General features: G+C 30.0%; 1 long non-coding RNA gene across 1 annotated transcript in view; it reads right to left on the bottom strand.

The window, feature by feature from the left end:
* LOC147068357 (uncharacterized) overlaps nucleotides 1-20,482 on the bottom strand; it is a 186,217-nt gene extending 165,735 nt beyond the window's left edge. The window contains exon 1 of the long non-coding RNA XR_015071401.1: nucleotides 20,374-20,482. This is a non-coding gene — a long non-coding RNA (uncharacterized LOC147068357). The remainder of the gene's footprint in view (nucleotides 1-20,373) is intronic.
* Between the last annotated feature and the right edge of the window lie 4,989 nt (nucleotides 20,483-25,471).

Below are 25,471 nucleotides of genomic sequence, written 5' to 3'. Positions count from 1 at the left end.
TAGCGACATTTTTAATAAAAAATGGGGGTTGCTGCATTAACTTCCGCGTTTCAAGGCCTTGTACGTGGCGACATTTTTTCCGCAAAAACCGTAAAACTGTCCCCGGCGTGCAGCGGGTTAACTTTGAAATTCGAGACCCCGACCAATTGCTCCGACTCTGTTGCCTCCATAGGGTGCAACGGGTTAAAACTGAAATTTGGGACCCCTACCACGCACTCCGGCTTTGATGCCACTACATACAATTATTGTCCGTGAGTGAAGTATTCCGATCTACGCGTAACGCGTCATTTGCATCTAACTTTGCCATTTGACCTCCGATCAAGCTGAAATAAACGCCAATATTTTTTAAATGTACACATTCTAGCGTCATTTTTAATAAAAAATGGGGGTTGCTGCATTAACTTCCGCGTTTCAAGGCCTTGTACGTGGCGACATTTTTTCCGCAAAAACCGTAAAACTGTCCCCGGCGTGCAGCGGGTTAAATTTGAAATTCGAGACCCCAACCATGCACTGCGGCTTGTCAGCCTCCGTCTACTGTCCAAATTTTGTGGAAATCCGACTCCGCGTGTGGATTTGTACAAAGAAAAACGAAAATTATAGTACAGATAATAATATGTACCTACCGAACGTTTGTTGGACTTCCGTGTTTATGGAATTATTATAATGGTTTATTACATTTTCCTTAGAGCATAAACATCGTAAAAAGGACATCCGTTGTTTATCCACTAAAGTGAATTGGACTTCAGTGATTTTTTAATTAGCTATATCGGTTAATTTACTACTTATGTACTTCAGTGTTTCATTCATTTGTGTAATGAAATAAAATAAATTTTTCTGCATATTTAACTCAAAAACGGTAAAAACTGGACTTCCGTGGTTCATCCTCTAACGTACAGAACTATAACAAAATTCTTACAACTAACGTGAAAAGTCATTCAAATTTATGTTAAATTTTTATTTTATTTTTTATCACAAGGGACTTCAAAATCACTTAATGTTTCGCGTTTCCATGTTAAGTTTAACTCTAATATATAAAATGAAATCTCCTGATTCAATACTCAATATGAAAATGTAAAATCATTAAATAGTCAATAACAAAAAATATTGTTTTAAATGCCAAAATGGCAGTGGCGTGCAGTGATATTTGCTAATAGGTGTGCGATGGCTATTTTCTACGTATATATACGCTAGATTTTTGTAACCTATTAAACCGTGGCGGGGAAGGCGATGAAGTAGTATGAAGTAGTGAAGTGGTATTGCAGAAAGAGAGCTTTGTATGTTCAAAAAATATTTACGTAATATCAATAGTGTAGAACCTTTAGAAGAAGTAAATTAAAGTCAAATGTACCATTCAATTGTTCAATAAATATCTACATAAGTAATATTATTCTTCTATTCTTCTCTTCTTCTTTCACCCTGTCACGACCCAGCATTGGGCATAGGGCAAGCACAAGTTCACGCCACTTCCCTCGATCCATCGCCAACTCTTGCGCCTCCGGCCATTCCAGACCTGCAGCGCATAGATCGTTTTTGTAGCACCGCTGTAGGATGAGGGAGGGCCGGCCACGACGATGGAACTCTTGAGGCTGTACCACAAGGATACGAATTGTCGCACTCTTTGGCGGCATCCGGAACACTAATATTATTAAATAGTTCTTAATCGATCACAACCTATATAACTCATAGGCCACTGCAAAATGGCTAAATACTTCACTCTAATATTAAATATTATTTGAATAAAAAGGGTAGCTGAAAACAACAGTTTTCTCAATAATCAAAATAATTCAAATGTTCGCGATTATACCTCGCTTGATAACCAAGAAAGAATTATTACATTCTTATATTTTTTGTACACTTTTTTAAGTGTTTTATTATTATGGCCATTTTCGTAAGTAGGTCTTACAAAACAGTATCAATGAGTATCACGACAGTTGACTGGCATGGATCCAACTAATATAATTATAAGTTAGCTACTAATTTGTATTTTTTTTACCTATCTTAAGCTTGAGTTAGAATCCTTATGCGTACTAAAATAACTATATATATGTCAAGACACAGCGACCCTTTAAAGTAGTAATGCTTTAAAATAATTAAATTCAGGGCATTTGAGACATGGCACACGACGTGTTTCGATAATGAAACAATTCTTCTTCACTACGGGCTTGAAAGCACAAGATAACCGGAAGATAGAACAAGTTTTCAATTCCATTTGTTTTCTCTCAAGATAAATAGATTCAGGTGAACTCTTCCAGTGGAAGGCATGCTGTAAGACAATAGAAAGTAATTAGAGATTACGGTATTGGAATTAACAAGATATACGCTTAGCTAGTCTTTCTCGCACGATGAATACCATTAGAGATGGTGTTTCTGTCTCTAAATCGTTATCGTATATACCGATTTTCCGATCGAATAATTACGATATTGATTGTAATCGACTATTAATAAAACGAATTATATTAAACACTGCAACACTCTTGAAAACTGGTTAAGTTATAATTAGTATTCGTTAACTGATAATAATTATTGTGATACATTAGAATTTATTTATTTTTAAAATCTTTTATTATAATCGATTCTCAGTTGAGAATATACAAATATAATATGTTGTCATGACATTTTTTTTACTGTGATTAATGAAATTAATATCGGCTTGAGAGACATTTAGGGTAGGTGTTGTATATTTAATATTTTTCAATAGTAACTAATTCACTACCCCACGAGGATTATGAAGAGGTCTAAATATTTTTTTTTAAAAACAGTTGTTAAAAGTGTTTTAGTACTACACCCTTCAAAACGTGTCACTGTTTGGGCCAAATATGGTGGCCGCCATCCCTCATTTCCCCACCTACGTCACATATTTATTTATTATTGTCACCAGGCAACCAGCAATTACGGCTCATGAGGCTCATTCGTTGCATTAAATCTGTTACGGTTTGAGTAAACGTCGCGTCTATATCATACATGCTGAACTTATCATCATCATTCATCAACCTCATCCCTCATCCATCAAAAGTGTTCCGTCCGTTTAGCAGTGCGTGAGTGCGTGAACACCGAACCGGCCCCAGCGCGCGCTAGCCCTCTCAACATAAAGGTCAGTGTCTGGCATCCTGTGTAACCCCCCCCTCCTCTATATCCGTAATCCACCAACAACCATCACCTTCAAATTACAGTCCACTGCTAAAAGTGCCAGAGAAAAACAAACACATACAATTTAAATTTTAACGTTAATATTTCTCTATAATATATTGAAATATAATAACAGAATAAACACTTATGGGTGTGTACCTTTTAAATGGTTCAAGAATGCTAAAAATCGTTTGCAATAATTCAGAAAATGAGTAGCTCGACTAAAAAGTAAAAAGCTATGTCATTGATCAAAGTGGCATCTAATAAAATTAGGAATCATATATAATAGTACCAAATGAAATATAACGGTTAGTTACTTTATCTATATTGTTATTAAGCTACGAATCAACGTCTTCGTGGCGTCAAATTTCTATAATTATCCGAACTTTAGGAAAAACTTCAGGGATCAATTCCACTCATGTTTATTTATTTAATATAACAAATTACAAGCTTAAGGAATCATGACATGAAAAATATAGAAGTTAAAAATAGTTAATAGATATGTAAAACATATAAATATAAAAGATAATGATAAAAATATATAAACCGATACAAAATTTTAAAACACTTAAGAGATATGGCGTGTGAGCTATAAACTATATCTGAATGATTTATAAAACAGCATCAACTTATTCACCTCACGTGAGTGGAATAAATATATATCAAATCAATTAAGTTGGAATCCTAATGGGCCTCCAAGTTAATATTTATTTATTTTGTAAAATAAATTAATCAAGTAATAAATAAGGAATCGCCAAAAGTAAGCTAGTTACTTCTAGTATTAACGCTTTCGCTGCTGAATAGATAATGAGATTTTAATTGCCCCCTTTAAAATGCACGTTAATTACATCGATCGGCCGCCTGGTCATTACGCACCGTGTGCGTCTTCCGCGTCCAAAGTATTAAACAACGAATGCTCTCCATTTTTATAACCATAGATATATATATATATATATATATATATATATATATATATGGTTATAATACTATATCAATAACTCTGTCTATCGGTGTAAAATAAACAATTTAGCCGCATCTAATAGCTAACTATACGCTATTGCACGGTCGAGCACCCCGCAAAAACTTTGTCTGTTTTCTGTTCGCGAATTCAGCGAACGAAAGTTGAATAGGTTCTTAAAGCTTAACCAATTTCACCAAAGTTTAAGTTTCCCGCCAAAGTTTTCTTCACATGGCCATTATGTACGTACGACGGTTATATATAACTCGCACATAACATTCCATATACTTGATATATACCGCTTTCTCTATTAATACAATTAGCTTAATCGAATCAACTTTTTAAAGTGAGGCAATAAAAAACAAACAATGAACTATTTATTTTATTTATCGAATAATTTACAAGATTTGAGAATGTAACATCCCATATATTGGATAATATTCATACATAACTTGGAAACACCTCAGATAGCATTTGAAAACAGACGTTGTATTTTTTTCAAATGTGATTTTTTTTTCTAGTAAGTAAGTATATTTATATATCTGATGTGTTTTCAAGTTATGTATGTTCAAACAATGAATTATTTGTTCAAACAAATACTAAATACCTATATAATACGCACAAACATAAGTTCCTTATAATATAATATTATTTCATGTAGTTTTATTTTTACGCCAATATTCATTGAAATATAAATACATAATACTTCTAGTACTTTCCAAAAAAACACTCGTTAAAACCTCTCCAAACGGATTCAATTCCTTCCGATCATATACGCTAATAATTATATTATGAATTTTAATAACCTTTGGGTTTTAAAGTAAGTACTTACCAATAATTAAAGAATTTTACCTCAAGTAAAAATATCGAATTATATTAAGTACCTACGTATGCGAGAATTTATTATATTTTTTTATAATATTCAATATAATTACATTAGGGGAAAATAATTTCCTTTTAGCGTTGGGAGAAAATCAATCCTACAAGTGCTTTAGCCTATGAATAGAGTAAAGAGTAAATCTCTTGAACTGAGAGCTTCTTTTGTCAAGTGTCTACGACATTATTTATGGCTGCTTCACGTGTATTTTGCGAAGATAGAAATATCAGCCACTTCGTTCATGTACTTACTGAAAATAAAAGTTTTACTCCTTTTCCGAATCAAGACATCACACATTTGTGTTTATATGTAGCTATATAATTTAATTTAAAAATATATTGATATTTTCTTTATCATTCTAAGAAGTCGTCAGTTTTTACATTAGGTATTTATAAATTTGTCGTATTTGGATAATCAAGCCATAGATTTCTACTATATTTTCTCTTTCTTCTCTACCATCTTCTAGCAGTATTAAGAAATAGTTAACTAGCATTTCTTGAAAACATCACTATAATGCGTTTACCATTGATGTTATCTGAAACCGTAATAATAATATATTATATGAAATCTAACATAACACTATATTGTATTCATAGCATTTTCAATAGAATTTTTTTATTTATTATAATTCCTCTAAATTCACACATATTATGTGTAAAAAAAACACTAATTGTATATATTGACATACAAATTTGGTGACGAAAATATAATCACTTTTATTAGTAAAAATATTTCTTAGGTAGGTACATAATATTTATTATATATATTATATTAAGCTATAATGCAAAACAAACCTTACCATGAAAATTGTGAATGTCAAGTATGTAATGCGTCAAGGCAACAGAATTAATCAACGTATAAGGTGGCAGATAAGTGAGTATATGATGTGATATAGCTTACCAAGTTGATGCAAATAACCAAATGGTTGTGCATCAGATAGATTCCTTGGTGAGTTGTTAAGTTTCTGGTGGCTACATGTTTAGTCAAAATATATTTCCAAAAACTTTAGATTCATCAGAAAAATTAAAAGAGGGCTTCCACATAAATCAAAATAGTCATAAAATTATATTTATAAATAAATTATTTCGTGGTGCAGTGCGTAAGGCGCTGGCCTTTCATCCCGGAGATCTGGGTTCGATTCCCGGTGAGGTCAAAAAAATATATTTACATAATTTAATATGTAAATTACTCAAGCCTGGGAGTTTTACCATTATTATTGGGCTTCACGGCCTGTTGTGGTGTTTCAAAAAGAAACAAATAAAAAAAATTTTAAATCTATTAAGATGCATGTTTCTCATAAATTGAAAATTATATTTTTTTTCATAATATCGATTTAGATTTCACAGAACAAACGCCTAACTATCATTAAACAATATTAAAATCAGTGACATCCCATGAGAGTAGGCAAATCATGCGAAGCTAGAAGACAGCAAATTAAGGCAAAAATTTCAAATATTATACAAAATGTTGATTTTTTTATCTTGGGGTCCAAATCAGCCTCTGTCAGTAAACGTGCCACTACGAGTATATATATATATATATATATATATATATATATCTTTTTCCCTGCAATAACTCTCCAAATTGTAGCTAATCTATGAAGAGAAAGTCACTTCAACCCGATGTAACTTGAAAATCAAAAAATAATATTCAGTTTCCAAAACCTGAAAGCGGGTAGCATCCCAAAAACCTTCCAGTCGCCAGAATATAATTATTTCGCCCCTATACACGCAAACATAATAATATTTGATAACAAATAACCCGATAAAGTTATTGTAAAAGTAGTGTGTGAACAGTTACACCCAATTAATAAATAAACTTTCACACAATATTATGTTTTGTTGTTTCTATAAACATCTCTGTTCTATTTTGTGTGCAAAGAAACTAAATACATAATAGTCAATCAACCCGCATATGTAGGTCAACAATTTAAATGAAAAATGAACCCTTGACATTTTCCCTCAGCATTACTTTCATATTATTATACAAAACTACACACCCACATAAAATGTAAGCTATAAAATTTATTTGTCATATTCAATTAACGTACATATATATTATATTGATTGTGATTTTACCAATTAGAACTGAAAATCTTTTATTTACTTTTAGAGAAAATTTTCGAGGAAAATGAAAATAATAAAAGTATCCAATGTAAGAAGAGTCCTCATTAAAATGGAATGCTTCAGGAATTGGTTTAATACAAGTTTCTTTCGCGTTACACTAAACTCACCGAAACATTATTTTCTCTTGAAAAATCACCATGAAAGTGTCGGTTGTAGATTTTCCATCAATAATCCTACCCTTTCACTCTTCATATAGCGTACATCCCCAATATTGAACGTTGTTTACTTTTTTCGGTATAAGAAAGAATTTATAAACAATACCTTCTTATAAATCTATGTTTCTGATAAGTAACATAGATATATCTAGTCAAGAATTCAAGAGTTATCAGAAATGAGATCAAAAACCCTTTGTTTGTGCACTCGTTATATCAAAATTTTCTAAATAGTAAAATCGCAGGAACTAAAATAGTCGCATTGAATAAACATTAATAATAAAATAACCAACTCTCGAAAATATGTGAATAGAAAAATCATACTTACATGTTTTTAAAAAATATATATATATATATATATATAATATATACAGTATTTTTATTACACATGATCAGAACCGGTTTCGTCCACTCCCATAGCATACTTTCAATTGATTGACGTATTGATGCGGCCGAATCCGTCCTTTATTATAGTATTTGCAATAAGTAATAATTTTCTAACAAACTATTGAAAACTCAAACTATTTAAGCGCATATATTGATTTGATTAACTGACAAACACACACATCACCCTGTTCAATCCTTAAAAGATAATATGGGCCCCATAGCTTTTATTAAAATGTTATTTTAACGAAAAATGGAGTTTCGCCCCATTAGGATCATTTTAGGTCCATTCTCTAGGTCCAAAAACACATTGAAAAAATACCATGTGAATTTACCAGATCCGGTATCCGGTAAGCCGTCAAGTTACCACTCAGTCATCGGGACATTTATGATATAATTAATTTTCTTAACACTGGAAGGTTATAGAAATTATACAAAAAAAATCTAGTATTTCTTGCACTACTATTTTATAGATTGCCACGATTATCACCAGTTATATATTATATTAGTTAAGTTTAAAATATTATAACCTGCGGAATCATTTTCGATTTTTTTAATAATGAAAAATAGAAAAATTACATATAAAAGCCTTATTTAATTAATGTTTTGACTTAAAGCTCATCTATCGCAAACTATTGGGTAAGTACACGCTTCGTGTTGGCACACAAAGTAGGATTTATTTTTCACAACAGCCTTATTAGGGACGGATTTTTCTCCAGAGAATAAGTAAGCTCTATGCGCAAATACGCAAACTAACTAAGCTCCTTTGCGGATAAAAATAGCAGATATTTATCAAATATACCAGGTGAGAGATTGTTAACTAGCTAACAAGCTTTTTAGTTTGTTGACCATGGCCCAACATAAAAAATACAATGTGTATTTAAACTTTAGTAACAAATAGTTTTAATACTTCAGTTACAGTATAATAATATTAATATAAATACAGTTAAGTCCACAATATTAAATATTTGTGGTTAATGACGTTTTTTGTTGTTAACGTAAATAGTTGATTTTAACGTTAGTTTCATTTCTCCATTGTAATGAATCTTCAAATTAAAACGATGTGTCCATTTTTATTAGTCAAAAAATCTTTATTTAGTGGATATATCGGTATTATCGGTTAAATATTTGCTAGTATGCCTTCGGTGAGTTTTATAAGTATTATTGAGTATTATTTAATAATAGATCATTTCATATTGTATAAAAGTATGCATATAATTATCTCTAAATTAATAAAAACTAACTTAACTACTGGGTGTATTGGTATTATAACACGTTACGTATGTCGACACGTGTGGGAAAAATATGGTATAAACTTAAATATGTGTTAAAGAATAATACGTTATGTACTTTTTTTTATTTTGACTATATGTGGACTTTCCGCTAATACGCAATGAAAAAGGTCGTTTTATTATACATACATAATATTATTTGACTGAATATAGTTATTTTGGTCAAAGGGAACCACAAAGTTTATTAGAATTCATGTGATTTTTTTTCAATAGCATGCCGCATGTCGTGCTAGCAGACCTTATCGCACACCACTCTTATCTACAGTATTTTTTTTTCAATTCTCTCTTTATTAATTACTTACTCAAAAAAACTTACTGCCTTTTTCTGTGAGTAAGGTTTTTAAATAATTATATTTTTTTCTTCTTGAATAATGGTAAATTAAATGTATGTAATAACAGTATCTTGAAAATTAATGACGTTGAATTAGATTACTACTTCGAAATATGATTGTACTTCTTCATTTTTCTTTCTTTTCATTGTTTGCTTCGGTTTTTTCTTCCTTCAGTCCTTCAGTGAATAAATTGTTCACTAAAATTATATAATCAACAATACATTATGTTTTTTTTAACTTAATAAATTGTGTAAGTATCATTATTTCTTGCTATGGTGAGAATAAGGTATCTAGTGAGATAATAAAAAAACTCAAGTGATATTTTGGTATTTTGCAGGAGAAAATTTTTAAAAATAAGAACAATATCGGTTCTGTCATATTATATTCTTCACTAACCTAAAAATATGATAACTTAAGAATGATGACATTCTTTGGAAGATAAGTTTTATAACGCATCTTCACCGTGCAATTTTTGTCATTTAACTATAATATTATGTTGAATGAAAATTAAACGTTAATTGGTAAGTGGGAACCATATTTCAATAAATTTAATCCAAGTTAATGAAGTTGACGTCCTTTCTACTTTTAGTCGTTCAATTTTCGAATCAATTGGTTGCCTAGGCAAGTACTAGTATTTGGCGAGAGCTGAACGCCAGTTAGTAATTAAGGTAATTAATATTCGATGCGAATAATGCGCGATACCAGTAGATATACGAGTTCAAATCTCATCTAGCATCGTATTTTTTTCAAATGTGATTTTTTCTAGTGGGTTTTCAAGTTATATAATATGTTCAATATTAGGTATATGATAGTATGACTTCGTATGAATGAGCATCTAGGAATAAAAGCTTATAAATATTTATATCTTCACATATTGATGTATTCGTTTACTAAACGAATACATCAATATGTATACGAAAAACGCAATTTAAATAACTTATATTATGACGATTATCGCCTTTTTTTGATTTGATGAATTCTAAGTCTACACTATGAATAAACTCAAAATGTGAATTTTGCTCTTAGAGATAATAATGATACTTTAGCTACACACTTTGTATTTAACTCAATTCCTGCAACATCGTAAATACGATATACTGACTCTGTGGTACAGATATAATATTTTTGAGAAAATTTTAAAATAAATGTCAATCTTATATGTACTATAAAATAATAATTTTGACGTATCTTTTCACATAAATTAAAACATGTATTTATAAAAAATAACCGTATTGGAACATAGCCAAGAATACATCAACCCAAACAGATAAATTGAATTTTAATATTTTATCAAATGTTTTTTTTTCGTTATTTTATGTTTTTCGTCTGATTTATAAGGATATGGAAATGGTCTGCTCTGAAAATAAACAAATTTATCAAAAATCGGTATAATCGAATCCAAAGTTTAAGGTTTTATGATGTTAGTTTAATGGATTCATCTTCTAAATATATTAGAGGCCCGTTCCACGCGGTAGCTGTTGAATTATAAAAAAGGTAATTTATAGGTGAGAGGTTGGAGCGTTAAACGTGGTTATTGGCGATAAATATTAAGGCGCGAACAATGAGTACGAATTTAAATACTTTAACCAAAAATGGGTCTCTTCTCCTTAGAAATTTATTTTACGTCTCGCACCGTCTTTTGCAATTAATTTATGCGCCCCTTTTTCCATTAAACCCCTTGCCTACTTTAATAGCGTGACCTCAGAGTAACAGAAAAGGAGATATCAAGTGTATATCATAAATATTATTATGCTAAAGCCTTAAAGCATAGCAAAGTTATACGGAATGATTCATGAGATCCTATGCGAGAGTGATTTTAACTTTTGGCTTTTATTTAATTTAGACTTTATCAACCATAAGTGCACCTTCAATAAAACGGTAATCTCGCTCTGGCAGCGGGAGAGTAAAATGGAAAGTGTTTGTATTTTTAACTGAATCTTTTTCTTCTTAGCCGTTATCCCCACTCGTGAGGGTAGCGACCTCTACTAATCGGTGCTAAAAAAACTGTAACATTCTTAATCTAATCAATCTAGCAAATTCACTTCATCTTCATTATTTGTCTATAACTACCAGGCTACTGGCGGCTCTCATAGTACAGTAGTACATTACTGAAGCTCTGGATTCGATTCCCGGTAAGGACACAACATATTTATGTGATTTTCTCAAAGTTTGTGTGTTTGTGATTGTTCAAAAATTACTAACAACCACCTTATACGAAAAAGCAAGGACATAGTTGTTAATAATAATAATAATAAAAAACTGAAAACTAAGTACAGTACCAACTTTTACCAATTTTTCTACCAAGAAATATTTGAAATAAAAAGAGCACAGTTGCAGAGCTTACCTAACTTGAATGATCAACTTAGCTTTCTTAGTAGCTTTTTGTTATATCCTATATGATGTTTTACATATGAGACTATATTATGGTCGATGTTATTGACACACAATTTATATATGTATGTATGAGATTGTATGGATGAGGATTTAGGTATGTATAGGTGTGTAATATCTACATATATATTATATTAGGTGAGTTATATATATTATATTAAGCGAATTTATATGTATAGTTTTTTTTTAAATAGTGTTACAAAAGTAGGTACCATGTAAGAGTATTATTAAAGACTAATATCTCATTAGTTAACTCCATTAATTATTTTTCTTAGAATTGACGATTTATACCTCTTGTATTTTTATTGTTTATAAAGAATAATGATCTATTATTAGGTTTGACGATTTATTATAATAATATGCTATCGAGTGTATTGTTATTAATAAGATAGGGTTTTTACTAATTAGGTTTTTTACTGACACTTCAACTATTCATAATTTGTTTATTATATTTTTGTGACCACTGACTAGATAGGTAGGTAATGGAGTTTTTACCTACTTTATTGTATTGATTTACTATATAAGGTAGAGTTAAGAGTGTTCGTTGTCAGTGTATGTTTGCCTTTGGTGAGTGTACACGATGCCCGAAGATGCCGAAAGGCGAAACCCGGGTCGCAAAAAACGACTTAAACGGAATAGTACAGAGCTTGAACCTATTAGAATTTATCTACTTATTGTAAATTAATTACGAGTCACAACAATAAACATTGTGGTATATTCGTCAAGTAAGTAATATAAACTTTTATTTATTTGGTTTTACCAATCTCATTATAGTATAAATTCAATAATTGTATCGTGTAAAGCTCCTCCGAGCTTTTCCATATTTTGTAAATAATTTATTATTATTAATAATTCACTCATTTTTTATAACTACTGATATCCCATATAATGTAAATTATATACCGGTGAAACCATATAATATACAAACAAACTTTAATAGTCAGCCGTTAATATTTACAATTTCGTATGAATAACTTTTTTTAGTAGCTAAAATAAAAATGCACAATAAGTCGTTATTTAATTAGAAAGTTATTCACAAATATACAACCAAAATTATATGATTGTAACATATATACATACATGTCTCGATGCTTATGACAACATACATGAAAATTGAAAAGAAAATGAGTATCGTGTGCTTTTGTCTTTATTCTATACATAACCAAAAGCATATTTACCTTTTCTTCCATTTCTTATTCTTTTTGACGATTCGTTCAAATCCTCTGGGCGGAGAAAGACATTCATGGTAATTTAATGTTAAACCAAGTTTTTAGAGAGTTTTCGTTACATAGATACAGAAGAATATTTTTTTTCATCTCAATAAAATAAATGTATATAAATTTCAATGGAGTGATAAAATTTACCTTGCCACATTTCAGGCAATCTGTCTTCAGTAAAGGCCGATGATTTCTTTTGTAAATACTTTGGCTATCATAAATTATTCCCATTCCTTCTAAGACTTTCACAAAGTTTATAATTCCTTTTATAATAGTAAGGTGCCCTTTTACGTTCCAAATACTCTTGTGAGTGAATTAACTTTATTCATTGTTATTTAAGAGCTTTTAAAGTTGTCCAAGAATTTCTAATAACTAGATTCTCGTTTCATTGAAGAATTTTCTTAAAATCCACAGCGTTTGTACCTTCATCAAACTTTCAATATTTTCTCTAAAGAGCACATACTTATCTTTACGAATATTATTTGTAGAAAATTAATATTATTTTAGGACCGAATATTATGTTGAACGGAATTTTAGGTATGCTTTAATCTTTCACAATCATTTTATATGTATTTCAAAAGTATCACATTTCATGGGATTCGCAAAACTTTTCTGAAGTAATCGAGCTTCTTGATTGAATAATATCGATGACTAATTGGAGAATAAATAATATTAAATTCAAAATTATGTAAAAAATGCGTTTTTCAATTAGTAAACAATAAATTATACCTTCTGAATAAATAGAACGACTGGTATTAATTATATTTTTACGAATAAATGGTTTTATTCAAATAGCATTAGGTATAATATTTAATATCCTGATTTTTTTTAACTATATATCGTCACCTCAATACTACAACTAAATATCTCTGATTTGGTCATTGTTGGGAAAATAAAATTTAAACTTTACTTGATTAACATAAATCTAGGCTATAATTATTGTTATTTAAAATAAAAATGGAAAATTGTGTTTGTCTAATTGGGAACAGTTAAATAATGTTCAATTGTATGAATAAATATTAGATAAATTATATTATTTATTTAATGCATTTATGATTTTAAAGTTATCTAATATTTTCAGCCACAAAATTAATACAGTTCCCATTAACTTCTGACTTACCTAGTTCTATCATTTTGTAGAGATGGATAATAATATGTAGAATCATATTCAATAGCTATCTCAAAAACAGTGAAAATCAAGTTATCTAGTTTTAGTATTGAGGTGACGATTTATAAGTATATTATATACATATATATTATAAATAACGTCAATGATTTCAATTACTTAATCCAACTGACTAGTGAGAATATTTTTTAATTTTCATTGGTAACTTGGCAATTGTGATAAATACCTACAATAATAAAATATCTACATAAAATTATTATTTCTTTTGGTTTTTCACCTAATACATAGAACAGAATTATTGAATGATATAATTAGGTATAGTAAGTAATGATATAAGGATAGATTTTCAAACTCATTTGAAAAACTATTATTTCTTCCTCATTGTGATATTAAAGAAGAGATTTTTGATTAATGCAGCATCCATAAAGTAAATAAAAACACAATAAGTCTAATTAGTACTCCCATGATTCCGTGTAAAAATTGTACATATGTGTGTTACACATTATAAGTATAGATTTACAAAGGAAAGGAAAAAATAATGAAGTTTCATTAAACAAATTTCAATGCAACACTACTTTATTCGTCGACTTGGTTTTTTGGCAAAATCTTGACGTCTTTCTTCACATGTTTCTGGTATTACTATAATGACTTGAATTACACCATCTGTACCCGGTTATGTATATGCAGCCGCGATTTATGTATGGCAGCCTTCCATGACACTATAAACATGTCTGAATGAAAAGATTTTACTGAAACACGTCCTTGTGCAAAGACAAAGCTCCACGGGGATTATGTAGCAACCATGCACCTTGGTGGTTAAAGAAAGAGAAAAAAATCTTAATTTGACCTGCATTAAATTGACATTAAATGAAATTCTGCCGAAGATGTGTCAGGGGTTGAAAGTGAGTATGACTTTTTAATTGCGGACCGAGTTAATATGACGTTTACGTACTTTCCAGAAAAATCTGAACTTGCACTAATGCACTATTTTCACATTGAGGCAGCATCGGAAAATTTGGCGATCTTTGACGCATATATAAACACAGACACAGCGTCGAAGTACGGCAAATATTTGCGGACAATTGGCCACACAATGTTTATGTTGCTCTCTACACGATGGTAACCCTGAACATGGGAAACGTTAAGAGTGGGTATATAGTATAATATATCTTGCCAATTTTCCATGAAGCTATAATTCGATGTCATATTTTAATAACAATTATTATTAACAACTGTACATAACGTATATTAAGTAAAGTATGCACTTAACAAATTATAACCGTTATACATTTCATGAAAATTCATTTTCTTACACAGAAACAACGTAAAACGTAAAGATTAATTTGGGTAGGTTCTTGAAACAAATAAAACAGTACTATGAAAACCATGACATTGGCAAATACCTACAAGCAATTCGACTAAAACTATATAATACATTATGAGAACGGCATGAAATCGTGCCTACAAAACCCAAGAATTAACGTATTAACCACCTTCTACAAAGACTTATCGTCCCTCGGCAGCACAACTGAACAATATCTTGTATTAAATTATATGCGAATAATAAAGGTACGAGTAATTCGTTTAATCCGGGTCTCATAGAACGATACATGCACCACAATGTATGGAATACAGGGTGCTAGATTGATTTATTATAGGAAATTAATACCTTCAGAGCTAATGTGTTTAATTGCGAGTATGTGTTAATGTTATAGTTTCATGGATCCCCTATGTCACATGTTCACAAACTTTATCGAGTCATGACTCCGTTTTATAAAAACCAAGGAATCTGCGACCGTCTGCTACATTCGCATAAAAAATGTTTTTTGTAATAGCGGATAAAATACATTAAGAGAAATAAAATTTTGCTGAGAGTGAATTATCAATCTTGACAATGTTGACAAATATAATCACAATTATCAAAAAAAAAATATTACAACATTATTTGCATTATACCTACATTTCGAAAAATACAATATATCAATGTATAATATTCGATATAAAAAGTATAAATTATACCTGCCAGTAGGTAGACTCAAAAGTAAACGATTACTTAAGAGCATACTTCAGTGAAACGGCTAATAATCTTCAACGATAGGTGCGACGAAATTTCTCACTAGTCGCCAATCGGAGACCGACAGTCGAGGTGTCTGCACGTCGATTTGTTTTGTCATGGCGTCGGATGAAAATATTCTTAAATCGTGTAAAGATGACTAAAAAAACTTAAGTATGTACTTAAAAAAGAAAACATGTCAATGAATATACTATTATTATTAGTAATATAACAATAAACATAACATTAAATGGACGCATGTTGGATTTTTATGACAAATTATATTTCGTTCGGCATGCGTCATTTGCACAATCCGCGCATCGCCTAGCCACGATCGTTTTAGACCATGCCTCAACTGAAGTATAGCCTTAACGTTCACGTTGACGTATAATATATAATTATATTATGAACTACGACATATAATTCGTACAATAAAATAAATAATGCTCATTGATTTATTTATGCCCATTTAAATTAGACACTACTAGAAAATCGTGACGACTATAATATAATTTTAATTAAATCTATAAAATGATTGAATTATAATTGACACAACTTAAATGTATGAAAATCGGTGAAGAAAATATTCTGATGTTGAAATGAAAACATTTTATATTGGCTGAGATTTTCAGGTTTCATATGTTTAGTATGTAGTGAAAAATTATACTTTCTACAGCATTGTTTTTAAACAGTTAGGTCAGGGATTTTCAACCTCGTTAATTGACGGAAAACTTAAAGCATTTTGTAAAATTTCGGAAAACCCCCACTTGTCAGGCACGTATTAAGATATAGATGGGTATATTACAAAAGATACGTGTAAATCGGTAAGTAGTGATATAAGTAACTAAAAAATACTACCCTTTACTATATTATTATGTCACCGCAAATTTTATGTGGTGTACATACATACAGACACACTTACATATAAAAAAAATGTTAGCGTGGCAGGTGAAAATTTTACCATATTCTACGTTATCTACTTCGTAATTCCTCCTTAATTTTCTACCCCCTTATGTGCTCCCTCTAAACAACATATGATCAAACAACCTGCACTGGACTTGATTAGCATTTGTTAATTAACATTAATTAAAATAGTTTCTACTGTCGTTAAACTCCATCCAACAGTCAGTCTTCACCACCGTGACCGATTCATTGCTGACCTACTAATTAATTACCACATTTAAATATCATGTTAATTATATCTAATGGCCAACTAATGCAAACGCGCCAGTCGTGGTGTCAGCAATAAATGAGTTAATGGCTAAGAACCTTGTGTTGTGAATACAAGTAATCTGAGTAAAAACTCTTAATAATAAATATTAATGAAAAAAAGTTAAGTGATCAATAAATTGCATTTTCTCTCAGATATGTATTAGAATTGTGTGGTACATATTTCACAGTATACCCTTCTATAAAACTTTAAAAAATGGGATGATATTTATAAAAACTCTCAACGCCTTCTATATAGTAGATCTCTAGTTATTAATTGCTTGTACTTCGCGGCAATTTTTTGTAGAAAATGATTATTTTTCATTTTAAAAAATTGAAACACGTTAATTACTAGTATGATTGAAATATGCAATCGAAAATTTTCATTTACTGTGAGCAAGTTACTCATTGTATTCGAAGTGAAATATTAGCACTACGATCGGAGCTCATTATCTCGTGTCGCGGTTCTGGCCTTGTCTAGTAGATACAGTGGTCTACAAAATGCGGTAATACAATAATTATTAGTATATAGCAAATCTTCTATTCGCACTGATACATACCTACCAACATTCAACAACTTTACTGGCAATAGTTATTTACAAAAAACAAATCATCATTTTACAACGTTTTTATTAGCTCATATTCTTGTTTGTCCAGTACAAACCTTGCAATCGATTTTAACTAACTTTCCGACTAGCTAGACATTTGAAACTTTTAGAATATATCAGAACACGATGCCAATGCATTCTTTTTATACTTTTAGCCATCTTTAAGCAGAATTGAATTCATTTTCAGTTAATTCTGTTTTGTATGGAAAGTTATTTCAAAAAAATCTGTAAAAGGTAAAAGACTATTATTGGTTACTAAGGGGGTGGTCATAGCAACTAAATTATTCATATATACGTGCCTTACTATGGAAATCAAAATGACATTTCAGTATTCTATATTTTGTTTGTTTTTTATTTACTTCATATCAAGTACAAGTTTGAGCATATTGAGCGTAATAATTCAACAGAAAATTTAAAAACGTCGTATATAAAAAGTTCTTTTTATCTTGTAATTATTTAACGTCACTTCTTATATTCTTAATTCTTCTGTTGAACAAAAGTGTCCTGCAAAACCCTATAAATGTTTACATGACCAGGTCAAACATTTATGACTAATAAAAAAAATATCATCTTTAAAGCGTACCTAAATAGATGGTTTTCAACTAAGAGATCTTTTTGCGTGATTTACGGGTTCATGATTAATATTCGGGTACCACTTCTGTAATATTTACATATTATATTATAAATAACCATTATCAGCCTGGACCATGAACGTAGCTAGAACCAAATTTTAAAAAGGGCATCAGAAACTTGAAGTAGAGTGTCATTATGTTTTCGCTCTGATATATTTTTTAGCTCCCGCTATGATCGAGTGGTGACGTGACGGCTTATAATGTCGTGAGTTTCGGGTTCAAATCCTGGGTCTGGTAAAATCCACGTGTTAGTATTTCAATGTATGTTTGGATCCAGAGCATGGATTTATTAGGTTGAGCAAATGGCTAACATCCATATCTGGTAAAAACAAAAATGTCTTTAAATAGAGCCTCTACTCCGTGGAGGCACATAATATGCTCCGCTTAGAATCGAGCATGGTTCTTTACTTTTACTTGTTTTTATTATGTTCTTAATTAGATATTAAAAAGAGACAGATGGTGACAATACTACAATGAAACAATATTTTGACTATTTTTGAGGTAGGACTTTAGCATTTTAAGATGTGGCATTACCTTTCTATGTCCCTTAGCTTGAATCTATCCACTGCTAGATGAAGGTTTTTGTAGGCTTATAGGATTATATTCCTTTCAGGCATCTGCATTGCATTGCCTCGAACCACAAGTTTCTGGATATATGTTTTACTAATGCCCTCCCTTGTTATGCATGTTTATTACGGAATGTGCATACTGGTTGAATATTTACATTGTGCGTTAGACATAATAGAATATCACATTTGAATATATTATTTAAGCATCCAAAATGCACCAATAATGACCTATACAACATTTCTAAATTCAATTAATTGTCTTAGAATACAATTATTGGTATGTTTATAGCTCAGCCAAATATGAAAGCGATGTGGTGTATCTAAGTGGTTGTGAGAAAATTTGACCTGCAAGTATATACAAATTATAATACCAGCCAACATGTAATATTGTGTACCTACTCAATATAAATAATATGATTTTTGTTTTTATTTTTAGAACCATAAAATAAATGTAATACCCGTGTAATACAGCTTAATAAGCCTCTAACTCAGACTTCGTAGCTTAAAAAGAAAACAATTCAATTACATTGTGTTTAGTGTACAAAACATATTATTATCAACCATAACACACGTCTAACTGAAAATCAATTAACTAGTAGTTACGAAAACACGAATCAACTATATATTATTATGATGTTTAATAAATAATATCATTTTTATTTACGCACTTTGTTTCATTTACATAATTATAATACTTTGATGTATATTATGTATAATATTTGTGTAGAATTTTATATCTAGTTTTTTTTTTTTTTCCTTGCATGTCTGTTTTAAGTTTTTAAGGCAATGTATTTATTCGTTTACATTTGCTATTAAAAATAATATCAGAAATAAAACATGAGGTATATCACTTATATAAATATTTGAATCTTCAAAACAGATATGTAATACAAACCTCTTAATAAATTCTTACTAATCCTGAATATTGTCTTTAAAAGAAGAACATAATTTTTGTAGCATTATAATATAATCTCTTCATCCAATCTATTACACATTTTAAATAGGTATATTTTTTCGTATACTTTATTAAAATCACAAATGTTTCATTTAATTGTAATATACGAGTATTATATGTGAATCATTAATTTAAAAAAATATGTTAATATTCTCTTTGAGTTACCAAAAGAATGATGAAAAGAATCTTTTAAACTATTGCAATCATTCATATAATGTAATATTCTAAAAACCATAACTAATTGTTAATCGAACTAATTAAATACAAGTAGAATTAACTGATTATAAATAATAAAAACAATCAATCAACTTTATGGCGCGCTTTTAAAGTCTCGTAAGTTATGATTATAGTATTCAATTTACTTACAAACTGTTTTTGAAGCTCCGGCAGAAGATAAATCAATAACTTGTATTTAAATTTAAAACATTTTATTATTCACATTTTTTTTTTCAAATTTAATTAAAACCAACCACAATCAAACACAAAAAAATAAATATACATATAAAAATGTTCCCCAACTTTGAATACGATACTCCCAGGCGGAAGTAGCGCCACAGAAACAAAATGTCATCCTGTGTCCCACATATTTTAATTATGTTAATTTATATGTCCCTTTATACAACGGTAGGTAAGTTGACAGCGACTATGATAATACTCCCGCGACAGAAATTCTCATACACCTGCGAATGGGCAACGTGCGACTGCCTCCGCGTGTGTCCGTTGCCGCACTGGTCCAGGGATCACCTCCGACGGTTAGTATCTCCAATAGGTGCGTCGTCGTTATACCTAGTTTTCACACACGAGATGACGCCTCGGCGTGAAACGACCAGCAATAAAATTCCATACAACCAAACATTTAAAACATTTTTGTTTCGCGTATATCTTATTGATGCGGTTTTAAATTCCCGCTAAGACAGCGCAAGGGTTTCGGTTTATTTTGAAACTAAGCATTATTACCCGATGCGGAATCGGAAAATCCGCGACTTTTCCCGAAGTGTTCCGAGGGTGGTTTGGCTTCGTGAGAGGTGACGAGTGTCCGCGATCCAGGCCGAGGAGTACCCACGGACAACCGTGAGGACAATTTGATAGTTTGATATATTGTACTGTATACCCGGAAAAGCCACGGTAATAGCAGTATTTTCTTTAGATTTTCCGCCTGATTTTGGGCCAAACCGGTAAACATGATTCGTTTATCTGACTCTAGAAAGGTTTGTTTTTTTTTCTCCTTTTTGTTTGTTTTTTTGTAATTCAGTTAACGTTCAGAGTTGATTTGACTGTGGTAATTTGATAAATCACAAATGGATTTTTCTTTGAACCTTTCACGCAAAGTTTATTTATATAGGTAAATTAATTAACTTTTATGTCAAACATACTTTTTGCCTGTTGAAGTATAATATGTCCGATGTCAAGTATCTTTTTCAGTACAAACATTTACATACCTACCTATACTTATTATTGATCGCAAGTTTAATGAAACATAAAAATACAACTAAACATCAATACGTCCAAGAAAATTGCAAACAATAAAACTTTTTTATTTGGTAGGTACCTACTATAGACTATTAAAATTAATATTTTATTATTTCAATATTGGTTTTTAGATTCAATATAAGTCCAAGATTTAATTTTGATGTTTTTAATTTGCAAACACTATTGAATCAATTATAATATATAAAGCTTTGTAAGCTGTTGTGTATGTTTTTTAAAAGACTCTTCACATGTTCGGTACATGTGTTCCGGATACCACCAGAGAGTGCGATACTCCATACTTATATGGCACAACCTCAATGGCTCCGTCGACGTGACTGACCATCCCTCAATTTGCAACGGTGCTATAAAAGCGATAGCTGGTCTCACATGACGAGAAGCGTGAGACGTGGAAATGGTTTGAGGAAAGTGACGCGACCTTGTGCTTACCTTTTTTCCAAACACAGAGGCGTGACAGAGTGAAATAAGTAATTTTTTTTAAGTTAAGGCAATTTTTATCAACTGCTGAATTAATACCTATACAATCATTATATATCTCTCTTAGCCATACATACTACGAATATTACTAATATAATGACATTAAGGCAAACTAGTAATTGAGAAATCCGCCACATTCATCCACTTCAAAATATTCACACTTCGTATTTATTCTCTTACACTTTTGTTTGTACATAATTTACTATGTATATTATGACAAAAGATGTTGAAAGTTGAAACCAGTGCTAAATACGGATTTTACTATATAAATTTCAATACAAATATGTACTGTACTTATACATATTTTTTAAGAATAATTAATTCTGTGTCCGAACAAAAAAATGAGATAATTAAATGATAATAAAAAATGAGATAATTAAAAATAGCCAAAAGAAGATTGAGTTTTTGATAACTTTGGATGAAAGTCTTTATTGTTCTAAGAAAAAAATACTAATTCAAGGGTATTTGTTTGACTTTTTCTCTTTTACTCATTTTTTAGATATAAAGTCTTGGCTTATTCAATTCATTTTAATGTTTTCATCAGATTTGTATTTTTTTTCTTTTTCGCACACAAGATAATATTATAAACTCAACAGCTCTTTCACGAATGTAATTTGATATAATGTGTAAATTGTATATAATTATGAAATTCAAATTGTGATAAATTCAATTACTAAAATAACAATGGCGTCAACTCTGCGGGGGGGGCGTTCGTATTAATAAAGTTTTCACGTGAAGTTTATTTCCGTCTAACTCAGATTAAGGTTAACTATAGGACAGGATATACTAAAATTAAATTAAATTACATCTCCATTATTAAATGACACTTTGCACCCATCTGAAATATCAATTATATTATGCGACATTTACGTTGATGTATACTAAAGTTAGCTGTAATTAAGCATGTTTTAATTAATTGCAGTATAGGAAATGCGAGGCTGTTGCCACAAATTTAATAATGTAATTGAAGATTGAATACACGGAACATATAATTAAAAAATGCGTGACGAATTATTTTAATATCATCACATTATAATATGCGTGCGACAGGATTCAATCATGTAACATTTGCATAAAATATTATGCAAAGAATTTTAGTTACTATATTTCATTGTATAATATTTTTTTTTAAAAGTATTCAATTTAAATATTTTTATCCGACTTAAAGATAAAGAAAAGCCAAAAGTAGATAATCCATTCATCGAAGGATTTTTTTTTACCAATTCGTCAGCCGAATGCAGAACTATTCTAACTTACATTTGAAATTTTTGAGGAGAGAGTTTTTTGAAACAACTTACTGAAATTATTTATTATCTTTATGAACAAATGGATGCATCATATTATAGTAGGATTATTGATAAAAAAAATTGTGCATAGACTTGTCCATATAAATAGTAAATAACTAAAGTAGGCTGTTTCAAAAAACTCTTCTGCAAAATATTTCAAATGTGATTTAGAATAGTTCTGCATTCAGCTGACGAATTTATTGAAAACAATTTAATTTAACTCAAAATAAACCACTGTGAGAATAATTAATGACAACATTAACATTCAAGACCATTTTTTTTATTTCCGTTAGATTCCCCACATTGTATGCAAAGTATCCACGAGTATTTAAGATTTTATTTGCTTCTATAAATTCTTATTATAATCCCATTTAATATACTAAAATGGTCATCCATATTAAATATAGTTTTTAGTGTTTTTACTCTATGAGTTATATTTTAATTAAAATGATTAATTTATTGAAAAAGGCTCTTCACTGATAAATTATTCATAGCCAAATCAAATTTAATCTGAAACACAGAATATTTAAAACAATAAATTTTGTAAAAATTACAATAAGTTTCAATAATTGAAGCAATATGTATTCTGTTATTATAATATCTCATTAATTTGGTCACAATATTAAAGAAAACAAAATCGACCGGAGAAGATCAAAATTATAACTGTATTGTTTCAAAAACTATAGTTTTCGGAGCTTTCAAGAGTTTAGTAATTATATTAAGACTATACTGCTTTCGTAAATTTAATTGCGTCATACTATAAATAATAATCATAATAAAAATTAATTAATTTATAAATAAACAAAATTACAAAATATAGTTTAATATCGAAAAATATTTCTTAATTAATTCTTTTTTCAATTGGAATAACAATCAATAAACAACGTTATTTGTAAATTATATGATTTCGAAATACTAGATTTTGTTGGAGAGGTTGATCTGGTGATTTATTTTGGCGCTTGTATTATTTGTATTTGTGAGAAGGAACCCATGATAAACAAATTACTTCACAGTTTGAAAAAATATCGCCGCCAATGATAAGACTACTATTATCATTTTGTTGATATACTAAGCAGATGTTGCATGTATTTTGTTTCACTTTCGTTTATTCGGAGTCTAGAATTTGCAGCAACTGCGTTTACTGTAATAAAACCTTGTTTAAGAACTTTTAGGAACCAGGCAATGCTATCAATAGTATCTACATTTGCAATAATTTTATTGAATTATAGAAAGTTTACGGAATTCGTTATTAATATTTAATAACCTTTTATCAACTTCAATTTAATATATTTAGGCTACATCAATATATAGTAGGTTTTCTTAAATGCTTTTGTCTCAATCGTACATTTTAAAGATTTCTACAACAAATACATAACGAAAACTTCCTTTCCATCATTCCATAAGGCAACGTTATATTACGAGAGAATTATTTCTGACGAATGAAAATTTTGCGAATCTTCTTACCATAAACGATGTCAGCATACTATTAAATATAAATATATAATATTATACATACCTAGCTGCCGGTGTTACCATTTAATTTGGCTCATATAAAATTTAATAATTAGACTCTATTTACACATGCGAGTCTGAAATATATTACTTTCGCGCTGAACGTACCACTCGGGCTATAAATTAATTCAAAAAAAATGCGAGATGGTCCCGACGGTAATCGCTGGAGTAACTCCGTACTTTTACTGTCAAGCAGTTTTAACGAAAAAAAAATCTTCAGATTTTGTGGTTGTCAACATGGCAATAAAATTACTCACGCGAAATGGTCAGTTTACTTGATTAAAGCTATGTTCTTTTTGTAATTTATGTTTTGCGAAAACTTTTAGTGAAAATCTGAACAAAAAATCTGTGTTATAATTTAAAACTTTCGTTAATAACTAAAGGGGGTCTTATGAACTATTCGTATTACAGTACTTAATGATAATCCCTCAACGTTTTAGTATGACTGAATTTTCACTCATAAAAAATTTTATATTGTGTAAGTTATGGCGACGTATTTACATACTTTCTAAACTGAGCTGAAAATTTGGTACTGTTCGGTTATGAGGAATACAGCGGAAAACACATTTTTAAAATACCCGATATACTGGATTATTTGTTAGGTTAACCTAACCAAACCTAACCTTACCTAACCTAACCTAACCTAACCTAACCTACCCTAACCTTACCTAACCTAAACTGACCCAAACTAACAAATAATC

Source organism: Rhyacophila brunnea, unplaced genomic scaffold, assembly GCF_057557595.1.
Source record: "Rhyacophila brunnea isolate RB1 unplaced genomic scaffold, BYU_Rbru_1.0 scaffold_3, whole genome shotgun sequence".
Classification (NCBI taxonomy): domain Eukaryota; kingdom Metazoa; phylum Arthropoda; class Insecta; order Trichoptera; family Rhyacophilidae; genus Rhyacophila; species Rhyacophila brunnea.
Note: the sequence above shows the minus strand (reverse complement) of the source record. Positions and strands in the feature narration are given on the sequence as shown.